This window comes from Camellia sinensis, chromosome 5, assembly GCF_055761805.1.
Source record: "Camellia sinensis isolate YWXY chromosome 5, ASM5576180v1, whole genome shotgun sequence".
Classification (NCBI taxonomy): Eukaryota; Viridiplantae; Streptophyta; class Magnoliopsida; order Ericales; family Theaceae; genus Camellia; species Camellia sinensis.
The window spans coordinates 13,431,113-13,448,859 of NC_138965.1; the positions used below are offsets into that span (position 1 = coordinate 13,431,113).

General features: G+C 38.5%; 1 long non-coding RNA gene across 1 annotated transcript; it reads left to right on the top strand.

Annotated features, from left to right (window-relative positions):
• The first annotated feature begins 10,322 nt into the window (after positions 1 to 10,322).
• On the top strand, positions 10,323 to 11,500 carry LOC114282703 (uncharacterized). The gene is made up of 3 exons (XR_003636338.2): positions 10,323 to 10,592; positions 10,680 to 10,727; positions 11,198 to 11,500. It is a non-coding gene; the product is annotated as an uncharacterized LOC114282703 (long non-coding RNA).
• Positions 11,501 to 17,747: the final 6,247 nt, after the last annotated feature.

The window sequence follows — 17,747 nt, forward strand, 5'->3', positions numbered from 1 at the left end:
TTGGGTACCTTTGCCCAATTCGGTGAATCTATTGGTGTTGGAGCTTGGCCTAGTGGATTGGGCCTTCCTGTGGATTATGGGCTTACGAGTCCGTTTGGCCACCATCATCCAAGGGCCGTAGGTAACATCATCTAGCTCAGTTGATTGCAGGTTACCGATGTTGTTGTTAGAATTAGCCGTTGCTTGATCTTTGTGGCCAGAAACGGCTAGTTAGCTTTCCACTGGCGGTGGGGTGGTCCGGTGAGTCTCTTGAGGTTTAGGGTTCGCAGCTTGGTATTTGCAAAACTCTTTCTAGTGGTCGATCCTGCCACAGAAAGAACAAAATGAGTGGATAGATTCATACTCTATATTATAACTGTTCTTACCTAATAAGAATCGAGGGCAAAAGGGCTTGCACAGATCCACTTCAATGCAAACCTGTGCAAATCGGCCTCTGGTAGCCATGGCTATGGTCATGTCAATCTTCAGTGGCTTACCAATCTGTTTAGCAATTGCGTAGAAGACCTTCTCTTGGAAGTATTCTATCGGAAGCTCGGAAAACCTGACCCAAACAACTATGGTGGTTTCAAAGGCTTCCGATGCCTTGAAGTCAGGCTCCCATTTTCGCACAGTAAGGTAATGGTCCATGATGACCCACGACCCTCCTGAATAAACGTGTGCACAATCATCCAAGGATGAGAATTTAAACGGAAAATAATTGTTACCTAAATCGATAGCATTGAATTCTTCTTGTAGGCCCCATAGGTTCTTTACTCTTGTGCAAAGCATTTTGTACCCAATACTTTTACCTAGCAAACGGACTGTCAAAGTATTGGTCCAGGGCTTTCGAATTTGTTCCAACAATCTCTTAAGGAGATGTATTTGTGGAACACCTGACTGGGTCTGTTGAGAGTTGCCGTCATGGATGTGGGTGTCACCCTCGGCATCTTCCTCATCCGCTGAAAAGGAGTCCATGGCCTCATCAAAGTAGAAATCATTATTTTTAGGCGCTTCTAAAGCGTCTTTAAACGATTTTTGCTTCTGGTCCTCTAGTTGTGAGGTTTGAGCAACATTCTCTACCGACGAGAGGGAGGAAGATGAGGTAAGGATTTCGGCCATAACCATTTCCTCTACCTCTGAGACCTCTTTGCTTTCGATTTTCTTTGTGCTGCGTATCTATAAACGCGCCCTCGGGCTTCATGCTACAGTTCAGACTCAAATGTCACGGTTCTTAATCTGATCTCACAATGTGCAATGTGAGATTGATAAATCACCAAAGAGTCCAAATCCGGCAAATCGTTTTGAAAAACTGATTTTTTGTAAAGAAGTGCCAAACATGGACTGTTTTGCCCGATACAGAGTCGCCACCTAAATATTTTATTTTGAGGGAATTTAGAAAACCCTGACTTGCGCCTAAGGCCACGTGTCTGTCATCACCAAAGTTGCCTCGGCTTGAGAACTTGGGTACGAGAGGGGAAGGTCATCTATGAGCACCCCTGCTCGCCCGATCAAAGATCGGCCTGTACTACGCATGATATCTTGTTTTTGAAAACACATGCGTTCTTATTCCGGTTATTAGCTAGAATTTACTATGTGATGTGCACAACACACAAATATAGACTAGATCACTTAATTTGGAACAAAGCATCGCATATCCGTTCGTTTAGAAATGGTTTGAAGTTTGCTACTCGCAAGTAGGCTAAAATATGGATTTCAATGAATTGTTCCAATTCAAGCAATCCAACCTCCACCCACAGGCATTCGGGCAGTTATATCACATAAGCAACTAGCCTCATAGCAAGCATGTTGTCATGTTAACATTCACACACATGTAAGATGCTAAAGCATAAACACTTACAGTGTACTCTGAGCCAAAATAGAGAAACTAGTTAGAAATCATGCATGATCCTAGTTCATGTTAAAATGGTTAATGCAGCACATGCAAAATGCAATTAGAAATAGGCTCGACTATCCTAAGAATGGCATTTGAGATGCGACAATTTGATACATGTATTCAAGTAGAAATTGAAATACAATGTAGTTAGTATAATGCGGCAAGCCTGGTGCATGCAATACAGGGGAATGAATGCAAACATGCATAGCATAAGGATGCTAATTGAGATATGTCCTAAGACTAACCATCGAAAGCAGGTAAGTAAAAGGGAGAAAGAAGTGGGGGTTGGAAGACATGCATCACACACATGCACGCTTATTACATAATTGTGCCCTCTCGACGGAGGGACCGAAAGAATAATACAAATCATCTAATTAACTAACTAACAAGCTAATTAATTATTACACAACCCTTGACTAATTAAACAAATTAATTAAGCTATGAAAACAGTAAAACAACCTTGGGAAGAGGGACGAATGCATGCTCGGTCGACTTCGCTCGGAAATTCGTTTGCCATGCTTCATGTTGTCTCTGTTTGCACTGCTCTGTACCTCTAAAAACTGTGCCAACTTCTGAACCAACTTATGGGCATTTTAAGAGGTCATTGACCAAAAGATAGGGCCATCGGCCGTGGGAAATTGGTCATCGACCAAACATAAGGCTATTGGCCAAGTGTTTGTTGCCGATCGGAACTGAATGTGGTCGATCGACCATATCTTCCTGTGAAAAGCTCTTGTTGCTGCAGGAGAGGACAAACAGAGTATGACAATACACTTACAAGACAATGTCTGAACAACTACACCCCTTATCATGTTTAAGACTCAAAGGTGTGTAGTTCTCGACCCTCGGACCATCAATCACGCATTTCGATGCATGATGGCCAAAGGAGCCAAGTGTGCAATTCAATATCAAATGAAATGCACAAAACACATAAGGGGGCCCAATCTCTATCATGCTTGATCAAGAGGCAAGAGATGCACACACAATGCAATGCAACCTAAGCATACAAGCAAGCATGCAAGAAACTCAAGCAAGATACAAATCTAATGCAACATGAGCATGCAAGCATACAATATGCAATAGGCATACAACCTAAGTATGCAAACATGCATAGCATGCAACAACATGCAAAATGAAACAAGCATGCAACAACATGGTAAGATGGACTTAAACCAAAATGGTCTACTCTCAAACATATCCAAGTTAGTGGCCAAAATCATGAAATGGAAGCATGAAAATGCAAAACAAATATGCACATGTAAATGGTCCAACACCTAGGCATAGGAGGACAACTTTCAAGAGCACTTAAAAGAGGACAAACATGGACATGTGGCATATATTGTAAGCTCTGAAATCATGCATGAAAAGGTGCCAAACCAACCAAACAAAACAAAGCAAAACATGCAAGAAGGCTTAAGGCTTAAGGCTAGCCAAGGGGTTCAAACCAAGGCTATGTGAAACATGATGCAAATGGCCAAAATGAACCAAAATAGTCCTAAAGCATGCCAAAGTAAGCCTAAAACATGCAAGGAATGAGGCCAAAACATGCTAGAACAAAGGGCCGAAAGCATGAGGCATGCAAGGCTACAAAAGAGGTGTTACACTACACCTATCAAAACCAAACATGGCATGACTCAAGCAATGAAAAACAGAGTTATGGCATGTTAAAATGAGCCCAAAAACCCACTTAGATGGCATCCAAATGACCTAAGCATGGAGGCATACACAATGATCCATTCAAGAGGCATGAAACATCAACTCTTTTAAGCATTAAAGGAGTGATAAGTGCAAGTATATGAGCATACTATATGGTCTGAAATAACATAACAAGTGATGCCAAATCACTGAAATGGCCCAAGTATAGCATGTTAGTGACTTGGACACTCAAAGCTAACAAGCTAGATTGCCTTAGGGCTATACAAAGCATGGCATATATGGTAAAAACAACTCAAACCAGAGCTTAAGCATATTACAACAAGGCTATAAGCTTTATGGAGTTGAGCCAAAAGCATGCTAGAATGACATGTTACAGCATGATGCATATTAAGGCAAATGAGGGGATTGCAAGACAAGTATATGGAGCATGTAAGAGGCCATTAAACCAACTTGAAATAGAGGTATATCATGGCAAAATAATACCAAATACTTGCTGAAATAGAGCTAAAACAAGCTAAGCAAACATGCTACCAATATATAAGCCATTTATACTAGCATTCAAGACAATAAGGAGAGGGATGACCCTCTCCTATTTAGGACTCCAAAATCACCTTCCCACCACTAAAAATCCTCTGGGTTTCAGTGGTAGGAAGGTCATGCAAAGCTAAGAACAAGGGCCAAAATGGATGGCCTAAAACAAGGCCAAACAAGGCCTAAGAGGGGGGAAACAACCCCAAACCAAAAAGAGACCCTAACCAAAGATCTAGAGCATAAAAAATTAGAATTTATTGTAGTTTAGAGTTAAGCTTAAAACAATAAGCAAGAAGGTCTAAAAGCTTAAGCAAGAAATGGGTATTAAAAGCAAGTTTACTCACCCTTGAAGAACCTCTTCAAGAACACCACTTCAGCAACTTTCTTTGATCAAAATCACCTCAAGAACCCTAACACCAACTCCCTAGCACCTCAGCAACCAAGGATGGTGTATTGCTAGGTGTTTGTGTGCAATAGTGAGAATAAAACACCCTTTAGAGCACAAAAACACACACAAAGATATAAAGAGAGGGAAATATAGAGATAGATAGATACAACTTCTATAACCCTATTTTTCAGAACCTCTGAGAAGGGAGGAGGAGCTCCATTCTTATAGAATTCAATTTCAAAGCTTCTTGGAGAAGCTAAGCCAAAGGGGCAAATCCCTCCATACACGTGTATGGAAGGGGTGAATTGTGGATGCCAGCTGTGACAGCTGGCATAAAATATCTGCATAAAGCAGATGAACAGGGTTTGGCCAGAAAACATGGCTGATCGACCAACACAAGGGCTGATCGACTAAAAAGAGTGCCGATCGGCCAACACTTTTGGCCGATGGCAAGAAAACAAGGCCGATGGATTCATGCCTTGGCCGATGGGTTAAGGGGATGGCTAACAAGCCACCCTCTTCCTTAAGGAGCAAAAACCAAGTCCTTGGTCCACAACCAAGCACAAAACAGACAAGTTGAGAGATCTTAAGGCAAGGTGTGCGGCCGAAACCTTCGGGAACTCAAAACGAACACGAGCATGGATGATCATCGAGTGTTCAAACGATGACGTCCAAGTCTTGAGGATGGTAAAAAATGGGGTGTCTACAGTATCAAATGGTCTTCCTCTTCTTGAGATTTTGTGATATATACATACATATTTGTTTAGAGCGCCTCTAAGGCTCTTCAATTGTAATTTGTAGCCACCAAAAAAGTAGGATGGTAAAGTAGCTAGCCTAATAGCCAGCTCATTGGAACTCAAAATTAGAGTTACATTGGCTAAAATGTCTAACCAGCCTTTTGTAACTATCCATTTGGAGATGCTCTGGTTTGACTATTATTTTGGAGTTAAAAATGTATAAAATAATAAAATAGACTAAATAAGTTAATAAGATAAAATATTACATTCAACTTATAATTATTACATTTTTTTTCACTAAAATCAAAAAAATCAAAAAACCAAAACCAAACAAGATTAAAAAAACCAAACTAAAAAAATCTCAATATAAAAAAATTGATTATAGCAACCAATGTCCAATGAAATTTAAGCCTAATTGTCATCGCAGAGACATCTCTTCTTAATCAAGTCATACAAGAGTAAGCCCCCAACCATGTACTTGAAGCATCTTCAACAAGAATTAAAGATGCTTTAAATTTTTATGCAATTGGTCTTGTGTCATCATAAAATGAAGCTTCAGCATAATAGCTAGCACATGAATATGTTGCCTCGTTTTGTCTGGATTAGCTACATGTAAAATGTTTTAAAAGTACAACAAATTAATTTTGAAAATATGTTGAAAATGAATAAATAAAATATAATACACTAATGCTACAAATTCAGAAAAATTTATCTAGGAAATTAAGCAAAAAAAGAGAATCAATGATTTACATCTATTATAAGTGTAATCTATCTTTCACTAATTTTAAATCTACAGTACACCCTCACTTTTGGAATAAGATTTAGAATAAATTTTTATGATATATAATATTTTTAAATATAATATATATTTTTATGTGTATTTTTACTAGACAGAACACTTAGTTGTGTTGGAGTACCTCTAAGCTACCACATGGAATGGTGTGTGCCCACTTGCTATGAATGCCAAATTTTCCTAACAAAGGTCTTGGTATTTGGTATATCTCTTTGCCAGAATGTGATCCAACATAGAAACCCACTATCTCAAGCTTTGGTTTGATTCTAAGGACTCAACTACTTTAAACTTGGCGTTATTAAATTGTTTCAAATGCTTCTACGTTTCGTGAACCAATACAATACTTCCAACTTTACTTCAACCCTTTCCATTAACTCTGCTCGGACACTACAAGAAATTACACTTTTGGCGACCAAATTTAGCTACTAAAATTAATTTAGTCGTCAAACGTCAGCTCTTTGGCGACTAAAATTTGAATTGGTCGGCAATGTTTCATATTTTAGCTACTAAATTTTTTTAGTAGCCGTATATTACTTATTGGCGACTAAAATACAATTAGTAGCTAAAAAGTGACCCAATCAGCGACTAAAAAATAGTTAGTCGCTAAAAATAACACAATAGGCGACTAAAATACAATTAGTAGCTAAAAACTGGCCCAATCAGCGACTAAAAAATAGTTAGTTGCTAAAAATAGCCCAATAGGCGACTAAAATATAATTAGTAGCTAAAAAGTGACCCAATCAGCGACTAAAAAACAGTTAGTCGCTAAAAATAGCACAATAGGCGACTAAAATATAATTAGTAGCTAAAAAGTGACCCAATCAGCGACTAAAAAACAGTTAGTCGCTAAAAATAGCACAATAGGCAACTAAAATACAATTAGTAGCTAAAAAGGTTACTCAATAGGCGACTAAAAATGACTTAGTCGCTAATAACTTACCCTATAGGCGACTAAAAATTTTTTGGTCCCTAATGTATAATCTTTAGCTACTAAAAATATTTTAGTCAGTATTAATTTAGTTTTAGCAACTAAATTTTAGTCGGCGATTATAATTAAAAAATTTAAAAATTGGACTTCAAATTTCAGAGGGAAAATTAATTGGCTACTAAAATCGTTAGTCGGGAAAACATCTTTATTTATTATTGGCGACTACAAAAATTGGTCAGGAAAGAAAATAAACTAGGTTTAACAAATACACTTCCACACGCTCAGACTCTTATACGTTTGTCTGTCTCTCACTCTGTGACTCTCTCTCTCTCTTTCTCACTTTCTCACGCCTCTGCCCTCCTCTAGCTCTCTCTCTCGCCTTTGTCCCCATCGTCGTCAGGTACGGGAGCATCACTGCCATCGCACACGAGCACCACCGTCAATCCACCATTGGAGCATTGCCCCTGGTATGTCCTCTCTCTATTTTGCCCTCTCGTTATCTTTCAATCTCTCTCTCTGCCGCTACCCAATTCCATTCTTCAAGTTTCAGCTTCTCCACCCTCCCCCCTCATAATCATTATTCATCTGAGAATGAGACTTCAGTTTCGACCCACGAAGGAGGAAGAGAAGAAGAAGAAGAAAAACCAAAGAGTTTGCTTTGGAGGATTGAGGAGCTCCCAAGAACAGAGCCTGTTGGGTCTGCCTTCCAGAGCTAGATGGGTGACGGATTTTCCATTCACAAAGGCCATGTCTTTCACACCATCAATCGCTTAAGGAAGCTCCATTTCAACAAACGCGCTCTCGAGGTCTCCCTTTTCTCTTCCTTTATATATGGCGCATATATTTATGGTGGGCAGTGTTTATTTTAGCTTGTTAGGCAATGCAATGGTGTTGGCACTTTTTATGTTAAAAGAGTGCAAAGAATCTATGCTCACTATCTGTTTGTTTATATGCTTCAATGAATTGTTCCAGTTGCATAATAAGGTGAAATGTCGGCAATGTTCAACTTGCATATATGAACCTTACATCTACTGTGGGCAGTGCTAAGTTTAGCTGTTAAGGCAATTGTGTTGGTTCTTTAGCTTAATATGTGTGCAAAGCATATAAGCTCATTATTTGTTTGTATATATGCTTCAAAGAATTGTGACAGTTGCATACTGAGGTGAAATGCAGGGTATGTTCAACTTTATTTAGTCAACACTTGATTTCAATTACTTGATTGTGTTAATCTTTACCCATTATGTTGTTGTGAAATGTATCAACAAACTGCATTGCCACTGTAATCGATTTTGTGTGTCTTCTCCAATAGTTTATTAACGGAAAACTTGAACATCTTGTTTGCCTTCTGGGGTTATCTTGTGGACTGCCCAAGTTTCTGTACAACTTGAATATTTTACTTCTATACTCAGTAAGTAGTCCCTTTTTATTGGTTTTTATCTCATTCATTACAAAGTCATGCATATAGTTGAAGGGGAGATTGAAATTGATTGATTGGTTTAACATGATTGTCAAAAGTATAGACATATCCTACTTTTATCAAACTCGCTCTTATACATTTAACCAATGGCATTTCTTGCAATAGAAATTTTATAAACTAATAACAGGCTAGACAGCAGCCCTGGAAAGGACTCCTAGCTTTACTTAAAATTTAGGGAAATTCTAACCAAAGTAGAAACTCCTAAAAATTAAAACTTCTAACAAACATGACTTTCTATGCAAGAGCTCCTTTATTGGCTAATGATGGGCTTTAAGTGGGCTGTTTTTGGAATCCTTGTCTTTTTGTCTGTCTATCCTTTATTAACAGTTTGTGCCTGTTCTCAGTGGATAGAAGGAATGAGAGGAGAGAAACATGAAAGGGCATATATAATCAGTTAAAAAACTCATCTTAGGTCAAGGGCTCAAGGAACTGAAATGCATCTTTATGTAAGATGCACCTGTGCTTTATGAACTGTCTGACAAATTTGTGTAAAATGCATGTGTTCTTGGAACTTTCTGACAGATTTTCATTTATTTATTTATTATATTACCCTATTTATGGTTGTTATGTCCATTTTTCTAATGTCAAGAAATAATGTAATGGGTTTTAAATAATTTATGGTTGGTGGCTTTTAGATATTGTAACCACGTCTTTATATAAAAACTATTATATAACGTGTTAATATAAATTTATTTATTTCTTTTGCATGGATAAGATTGTTCAACATTATTACTGTTTTTTTTTAAAATATGTGCCAATTCTCTCTCTCACTCCTTCCTGTTTCTTTTCCTTTCTTTTCTTTTTTTTGTTTTTTTAATTTTTATGAATCTCAATAGGAAAATATATGTGTGTGTGAGGGAACTGACCTTGGTTGCTCTTCACTTTTGTTTTGTGTTTTTGATAAGATATATAAGGAGTCAATAGGTACTGCTCCTGTAAACGATACAGGCTATGGAGATCCAGTGCAGAAGGCAGAAGCAATGGCATTTCGTCGAGCTTTTGAGGGTATCTTCTTTTAGGAAAAGTAATTCCAAAAAAAGGAAATGCTAACCACCCCATCTAATGGGGTATATGTGTAAAAAGTAGATTCGAATATGTAGAAAGTGTATAGAAATATATGAATTGTGTATTGAAATTCTAACCCTTTTGACATTATATAGTCTTTAACAAAATGCCCAATGGAATCTATCTTTCATGCCATTTCCGCATTTCCTTCTGCTGGGAACAGAGCACAATTCTCAAAATGAGCACAATTCTTTCTTTTGGTTTTGTAGTTAACTGTTAACAAATGTGTGCTAGTAATGGTTGTGTAGCATGCCCTGTATTACTTAGACACGTTGCTATTTAAGTGGATGGTCCAATTTTTGTTACTTTAATGTACATGTATTTTCTAAATGGTCCCTTTGGCCATTATATTGGATTTTACTTTAATTTTTGAGTTATAACTTAGAAATTGTGCTTAATGTGTAATTTTTTTTCTTCTTGCAAATGTGAGATTTGAGCTCCCAATTTGCATAGCTATATCTACCTGAGATTGAATGAAACTTGTAGATTTGAATGTTCAAGGAACTTGTTTGATCTCTCACATTGTACGTTAGACAAACAAATGAAAGTTGTGAACTAATAATGTCTATATGGTTGTCTCTGTGTAGTACATCCTTTTTGGTATATTGCTTTCGTTTTCCATGATTTTAGAAACAAATACAATGAAGAGGTAAAAACATGGGCTTGGACAGATGCAGGGTATTTTCTGTTTCAATAACATAAAACCTTTAATATCATTATATATATATATATATATATATATAACTACATGAAATCAACCTCTTATGTGTCAATTTCTAAATCATTTAGCTTCCTTGAGTAAAACCCATATGGTGCAAAGTTGATATCATGCAAATCCATAAGATTCATCATCAAAACTTTTGTTTGTCTTCTAAATAGTGTGCTTAATCTTTGACATGGCAGTTGATTATAAATATGCATACCATCAATGTTGTTTTTCTGCTCGGTGACACTGCTTTGAATTGCTTGGTATGTTGCAGTTCTTTTATCTTGATTTCAATTCCTATTTTGCTTCACAATTTAATCTTTTAGACTTGTCTTTCTCTTCCAGCGGTTCCCTTGGTTTCGAATTGCATACTTTTTCCTGTGGGCTGCTGTTTATGTACATTTTAAAATGGATCGTCCATGCCTGCGTTTCGCTTTGGTAAACTCGTCTCCCTTTTAACACTCTTTTCTTTTTATTACAAAAATCTCACTTCTAATTTCCTATAACTGTAACTATTTGCAACAGGTGGCCATACCCTTTTCTTGATTTGTCATCTACATTTGCTCCACTATGGTATGTAATTAATCTTAAGAAATCACTCCTTTGATTTATTAAGAAAAAAGTCCTATAAATTTTATGCTAATGGTTCATGCCATCAATCTCTTTGGCAATGATTTGTTGCAAATAGCAGCAAGATTTGCTTATGTCCAACTTGAGAGATATTAAGCATTTTTGAAATTAAAATATTATCATCTATATATATACATTGTATATGCCCTAATACTACATTTGAAATTTTTATATTTTTGAAATTTTTTTCGATCAAATCCAGGAAAGAATTCTCATCTATATGTGGTAGAACATGAAATGCCCATGTCGTGGGCAACTATTTTGGTACTACCATCTTAAACTATAGTTTGCTTAACTCTTTCCTTATTAGTTTATGTACGGTTATATTTTGGGAAAATAGTTTACTGCTTTTGTTGACTGTGGCCCCTTTAATTGCCATAAACATAACTTTTGAAATTTTTTTTTATTTGCAGATGGTTTTAGACATACAAATGTGGATATGATTTTTTTTGACAAGTACGGAAGGGCATTGTTTTTATACATCTACCCGTATATATAGTGGTTTGTACAAATTACTTTTTTGGTGTGGTAAATATAAGCTAATTTGACATGGTAGAAATTAGCATATATGCTAATTTAGGTTGTGGTACATATGTCCTTTTTGTTAATTAATTTGGTTAGTCCTGTATTATGTATGAAATGAAATTATTGACGTTGAATTAGACTTGGTTCGTATGAAATTTGTATTATATATAGAATTGGACGTTCAATATTAATGTTTTGGTTGGTTGGAGCTAAAATGTGTGCACATTGTTGAATGCTTGAATGGTTGATAATATATTTAGCGTTGATGGATTATATTGGTTATACAGGATACATGTTGTACTGAAAATGGATACAGGTTGTTTAGAATTTTTTTTTTTTTTTAAAAAAAAACAAAAAGTATTTGGCCACCAAATATTTTGGTAGCCAAATACGTAATCAAATGTTTTGGCGACTAATAATTCAGTAGCAAAAACATAACCAAAAAATTTTTTGTGACTAAATAGTTAGTAGCTAAAACAATTGAGAATGAGATAAAGAAACTATTGGCCACTAAATTTTTTAGTCACGGAAAAAAAAGGGTATCATTTGGCGACTAAAACATTTGGTGGTAAAAAGTAATGTATTCTATTGGTGACCAAAATATTTAGTCTCTAATAGTTAGTTAAAATTTACATGTAGAACTTTTAGTGACTAAAAAATTAGTGGCCGAAATGTCACGTTTGCCGACTAAGTACGGATTCGTAGCCAAATGTTAACTTTCGGTGACTAATTCTTTCGTAGCAAAAAGTAACACCTTCCTCGACCACACGAATGCTAGTAGCCAAAAGTCACATTCGGCGACTACTGGTTTTAGTGGCGAAAAGCTAACATTTGCCGACCAAAAGAAGTTTAGTAGGCAAATGTTACACTTTCGGCGACCAAATAAAGTTTGGTCGCCAATACTATCGCCGATAGGGTATAAGCGACGAACTTGGTGACAAAACCTTTTAGTCACTAAATCGTTTCAGCGACCAAATTTCTAACTTTTGGCGACCAATATTTTGGTAGCCAAAAGTGACATTTCTTGTAGTGGGAGCATAGGATCAAAAGGCCTTCAAGGCAAGTAAAATAAGCGAAGGAATGTCTTCTATGGGACAATATCAATTGGTCAAACTCACTCTGCTGTAAAAAGAGTCGAGCTAAGTCAAATTTTGTAAAATTTGAGTTTAGCTCGTTTGTTCATCGAGCTTGAAAATCAAACTCTAGTTCGGCCTTGAAAATTAACCTAGTTTGAGTTCGATTCGGTTCATTTATTCTAATCATGCTTTAGCTCAATAAGAAAAAAATTAACTCGCTAATCAAGTTCAATCAACTCATTATTATTCTATATTAAATATGCATATATAAAATATTTTATATTGTTTGATAATAAGATTATAAATAATATGAGTCAAGCTTTATAAGTCAAGTTTATAAGTCTGACACATTTATTAAATGAGTCTAAAAATTTAAATCGAATTTATTTACATATATAACGAGCTGAACCAAGCTCATAAACAACTAATACGAGTTAAAAGGCTCACAGGTCACCTATGCCAAAATCTTGGAATAAAGGTTATGTTTGAGATTATAGTGTAGAATTGAGATTGTTAGTCCATGGACTCACAATCCTATATTTAATTACAAATTTTATTAACCGAATTACATGTACGATGGACATTTAATCTAATGAAATTGACGAATTTTTAATATTGAAGGAGCTAGGGATCATAATTTCAAATATGAAAGGAAAAAAAATAAAATGAATACATAATAAATAGTTGTCTCGCTAATTTAATTAGATAACTAATTATATACTAATTTATGAAATTATTAGTCCTTTTACTATTAATTTTATTAATTAAACAAGGCCAAAGAGTACACTAATCATGTGATTATTATACTCACCTGATTTCTTTTATAGCTGGCAGTGGTTGCTTCTTTCTATGATGGGAAAAAATTTCATAACTCAATTGGCACGGGAAAAAGTACTCCACCATCTACCAGTCACAAGATTGATATCCTTAATAATACTGTTAAATTAATCATGGTTTTATATATATTTTTTTCATTTAACATTTGATCTGATACATCTATTGCCATTAAACATTAATGAAACTCATATGAGATTCACTATCAATGAATATGAATGTGCCAGATTAATTTACATAAACCTTGGTCATTTTATATCAATAATTTATTAATTGTTGTGGGGACGTATTTTTAGGTAGTCTATGTAGCCGAGGTGCCACGTGGACGGACCATGGTACCGAGATATGGTGCGATAATACCGAAATTCGAGATATTTGGATAGAGAACTAGAGTGTTAGATGACATCAAGCTACCTATTTGGATAGAGATGAGACTCTTGAGGGAGTTCATTTTAATCTGAATAGTGTGAGTTGTGATAAATGTCATCCTTGTAAAGGATAGAATCCTATGAAGTAAGACTTCTAGGGGAAGTTGGACACTGATCATTATAAAAGTAAGGCACCCTCATGGGTCTAAGGTATGCTTTATTTGAGATGCTTTTATGCTTTCATTGTTGAAGTTTACGTACTTGTATTGATATCTGTGAGAGGTAAGATTACTGACTTGATCGTCGGAGTGCTCCCGGGTGGACGAACCACCGCGGTATTCTCATATTCTTGTTGGTAAGTGTTTGGGCTAAATCTATTATGCTGGTGCTCTCCATTTGAGTTCCCCATTTAGTTGTGTGGTTGGAAATTAACACTCACAATTTGGCATCGTCTGTGGAAACTTAGTTAGAATAGATGGCCATCATCGTGCAAGATCAACATGTCGGCAACGACTAGTTTAACGAAGATGGAGAATGTGCTGACATTAACGGAATGAAGACCCTTTCAGAAGAGATACAAAGACAGGGGGCATAAGCACTCTCAAGGAGATGACTTTCAAGTATAGAAGGATCAGCCTAAGTGAAGCAGATCCTGGATTCCAAATCTCGGATCCCAGATCCTAAAAGACAAGATCTCGGCCTGGATGAGTAGATTCGAGAAAACAAGAGCTCAGCCTAAGTGAACAGATCCCGGATTCCAGATCCCGAATCCCGTATCCTAGATCCTAGAAGACAAGATCTCGACCTAGATGATTAGGTCCAAGAAGACAAGAGCTCAGCCTAAGTGAGCAGATCTCGAATTCCAAATCTCGAATCCCAGAAGACAAGATCTCCCCCTAGAGGAGTAGGTCCGAGAAGATAAAAACTTAGCCTAAATGAGCAGATCCCAGATCCGAGAAGACAAAAAGCACACAAGATCAGACTGAAGTCGGCCAGGTTTTTCTTGTTGGCAGAAGGACTTTTAGTGGACCTCTATTGTGATGTGTACATCCTTCCCAAGTTAAAGACTTTTTACAAGAGATCCATGTAGGGGGCAAATCCCTTGCCCACAAAGCTATGCTATAGGGATTCTGGTGACCCTACATACAAAAGGATGCCGAAGCTTATGTTAAAAAGCGTGAAAATGTTGTTGGAATCTATGATTGTGCGATAAGACCGAAATATCGTATGGCGATGTTCCCATGGTGAACATGACTAAGAGGGAGTTTTTATGTGCATTAAGGCTGAGCTAGGCCCAGGCGTAGTAACGTGCCATTCTATGGACCGTGGTGAAAAAGGCTTACCAAAGTGGGCCTCGCTGTTAGCTCGGTCTAGGTAGTGTTATAGTCACCACGGTCGGAGTGGTTATAATAAGCTTGGTCATAGTATTCGGAGCCGAGGTGTTTTGGCTCCTTAAAGCGGACCTTGCTCTTATTAGCTCGGTCGAAGCTTGCTGCAGTTAGCTCGATCGAAACAGACAAAACTGAGGTACAAGTGAACGAGAGCCGAGCTATGTGTTGCATATGAAGGCGCTGGATTGAGTATGACAAAGGGGCTAGTGTTAGCTCGGTCATGGTGTTATCCAACCATGGTAAAACCATCTCACTTGGTTTAAGCAGCGAGTGAGGTGTTGAAGGATAAGCATTATCTTTCAGGAGTGTGATTCCTAGGAGGACTCTACATGGAGGAATAAGAGTCCTACTAGGATTGTGCCAGACAAAAACTATAAAAGCTCACAACATAACCTAAGTACAGGTAACAGAACCTTGATTCTCAAATACATAGAGCTTTTGTGTAATTGTCTATTTTGCTGGCTTAGGCATCGGAGAGATATTCGGCACACACCCGCGGGCTAGCTCACGTTTGTGTTTTCAGGGAGTAAAGCGACGATATTTGGAGGAGCGCAGACTTGATCAACAGGATTATACGAGAAGATTATTTCATACTCGTGCAATCGGCGCTGTCTGTGGGAAGACACAAAGAACAAAACCTTTTGATCGAGTTTTTCTCTTTAGTTGAAACCAATGGCGCACAATGAGGATTTGTTGCAATCTGCTATCGACGGACAAACCCCAGAGGCGGGTGGGAGGCGCGAAGGTTTACCTTCTATCCCACCCATGGCGGATTTAGAACCCCAGCGACAGAACCCCCGGAGGGATGCAAGGGGAAGGCGGGCTAGTAGCCCCCGTCGATCTCAAATTCCTGAAAGACAGAGGCAGAGGATGGATCCTCAAGTTCTGAAGGATCGCGTGAAGGAGCAGGACGAGTTAATAAGAAGGATGACGGCATACATGGAGTCAATGAAGCGCCAGATAAAAGGAAAATGGGTGGCGACAGGAGAGGGGCGCAAAGGCAACATGCCCCCTCGCCACTCAGAGAATCGTGATAGGTGTACCACGCCATCGCAAGCAGAGAGTAAGAGCCTTAGAACATGCGACACTCAATCACGGACTTCCAGAACTCGTTACTCCAGGTCTGAGAGAACGAGAACTGAGAGATCGTGTACTGAGGGAAGCACTTATCGGCCCTCGCGCACGCACCAGACGTCGTCTAGGCACACGGAGTTACCGAAATCATTGGACTTGCGAACTGTGCATGAAGAAAGGTCCCGATGGAAGGAGGATACCAGGGCACGCGACCCGCGCCGAGTTTTAACCCTTCAGCGGTTGGCTCCTAGATCGCATGGGAGCGTCGAGGTAGGAATTCCAATATCGCGCCTTGCTTACGAACCAGCAGACAAAGTATTAGCGAGGTTACAATGCTCGTCGTTCGTTCCGGCAGTTGAGAACGCACCACTACCTTCAGGCTTCCACCAGCTCAAGTTCACCACTTATGAGGGGAATTTCGACCCCTACATGCACCTGAACCACTTCCGCCAGGTTATCGCAGTATACTGGCGAAACGAGGCTTTAATGTGCATCTTATTTCCATCCAGCCTTGGCAACCTAAGTCTAACCTGGTTTGAAAGGCTACCAGAAAGTAGTATCGCCTCCTGGGCACAATTGGCAGAGGCGTTCGTTACTAGATTCAAGACGAACACCAAGACACCAGTGGAGATCGACCAACTACTCTCCATTGACATGGGCAAAAAAGAGACGTTGAGGTCCTACAACAGTCGCTACTGGGAAACCTTCAACCAGATTGGGGATTGCCCTATGAACCTTGCCATTGCACAGTATAAACGGGGCCTGCCAGTGGGTAACAAATTGAGGGACTCAATTACTATGACACCACTCCTCACGTTAGAGGCCTTAATGGAGAAAGTGCACCAACATATTTGCGTGGAGGAAGATAACGCCCGTGCTAAAGTGAAATCTGGCACAACAGCAATACCAGATAAAAAGACTACAGCAAAAGTCAACACGGTAGAACAACGAAGCAGGAATGGACAAGGCAGGCGGGCTAACAAAGAGGACCCAGACAAAAGGAGGTTAAGAGTTCGCACTGCCATTACCATAGTGTTCAAAAAACCAATCTACCGGATTCTCAGTGAGATACATAATGAACCTTTCGTCCGATGGCTAGCTAAGTTGGGAGAAGCACAAAAAGACTATGACGAGAGGTCCCGGTGCACCTTCCATGATGAAAAAGGGCACCGCACTAAAAATTGCAGGCCATTCAGGCAGCACTTGGAGGAATTAGTGGCAGCTGGGTACTTGGACCAGTACATAAAAAGAAGGACGCAACCAGCCCTCCAGAACCACAACAATCCAAATGGGATGCCGGTTGACGCTCCATCTCAAGGCGTAATTAACGTAATGCATGGGATATGCGAACCTGAGTGGGTATGTGAGCTCAGGGGGATGATGAAAAAGGCTAAGCACTTGAGAGAGGTATTAGAGTGCACAACCTGCCATCAAAAAGGGGAGAACAGAGGCCACAAATATCATATCTTTTTTAGACAAAGATTTAGCAAGAATATATTGCCCTCACAACGATGCACTGGTTGTCACTCTACACGTCAAGAATTTCGACATCAAACGGATTTTGATCGACCAAGGAAGCTCATGTGAGATAATGTATTACGAAACCTTCAAACAACTGAAACTGGAGGACAAAGACCTGGCACCTGCAATATCTCCCATAATTGGGTTCAACTCAATGCCAGAGTGGCCAGTGGG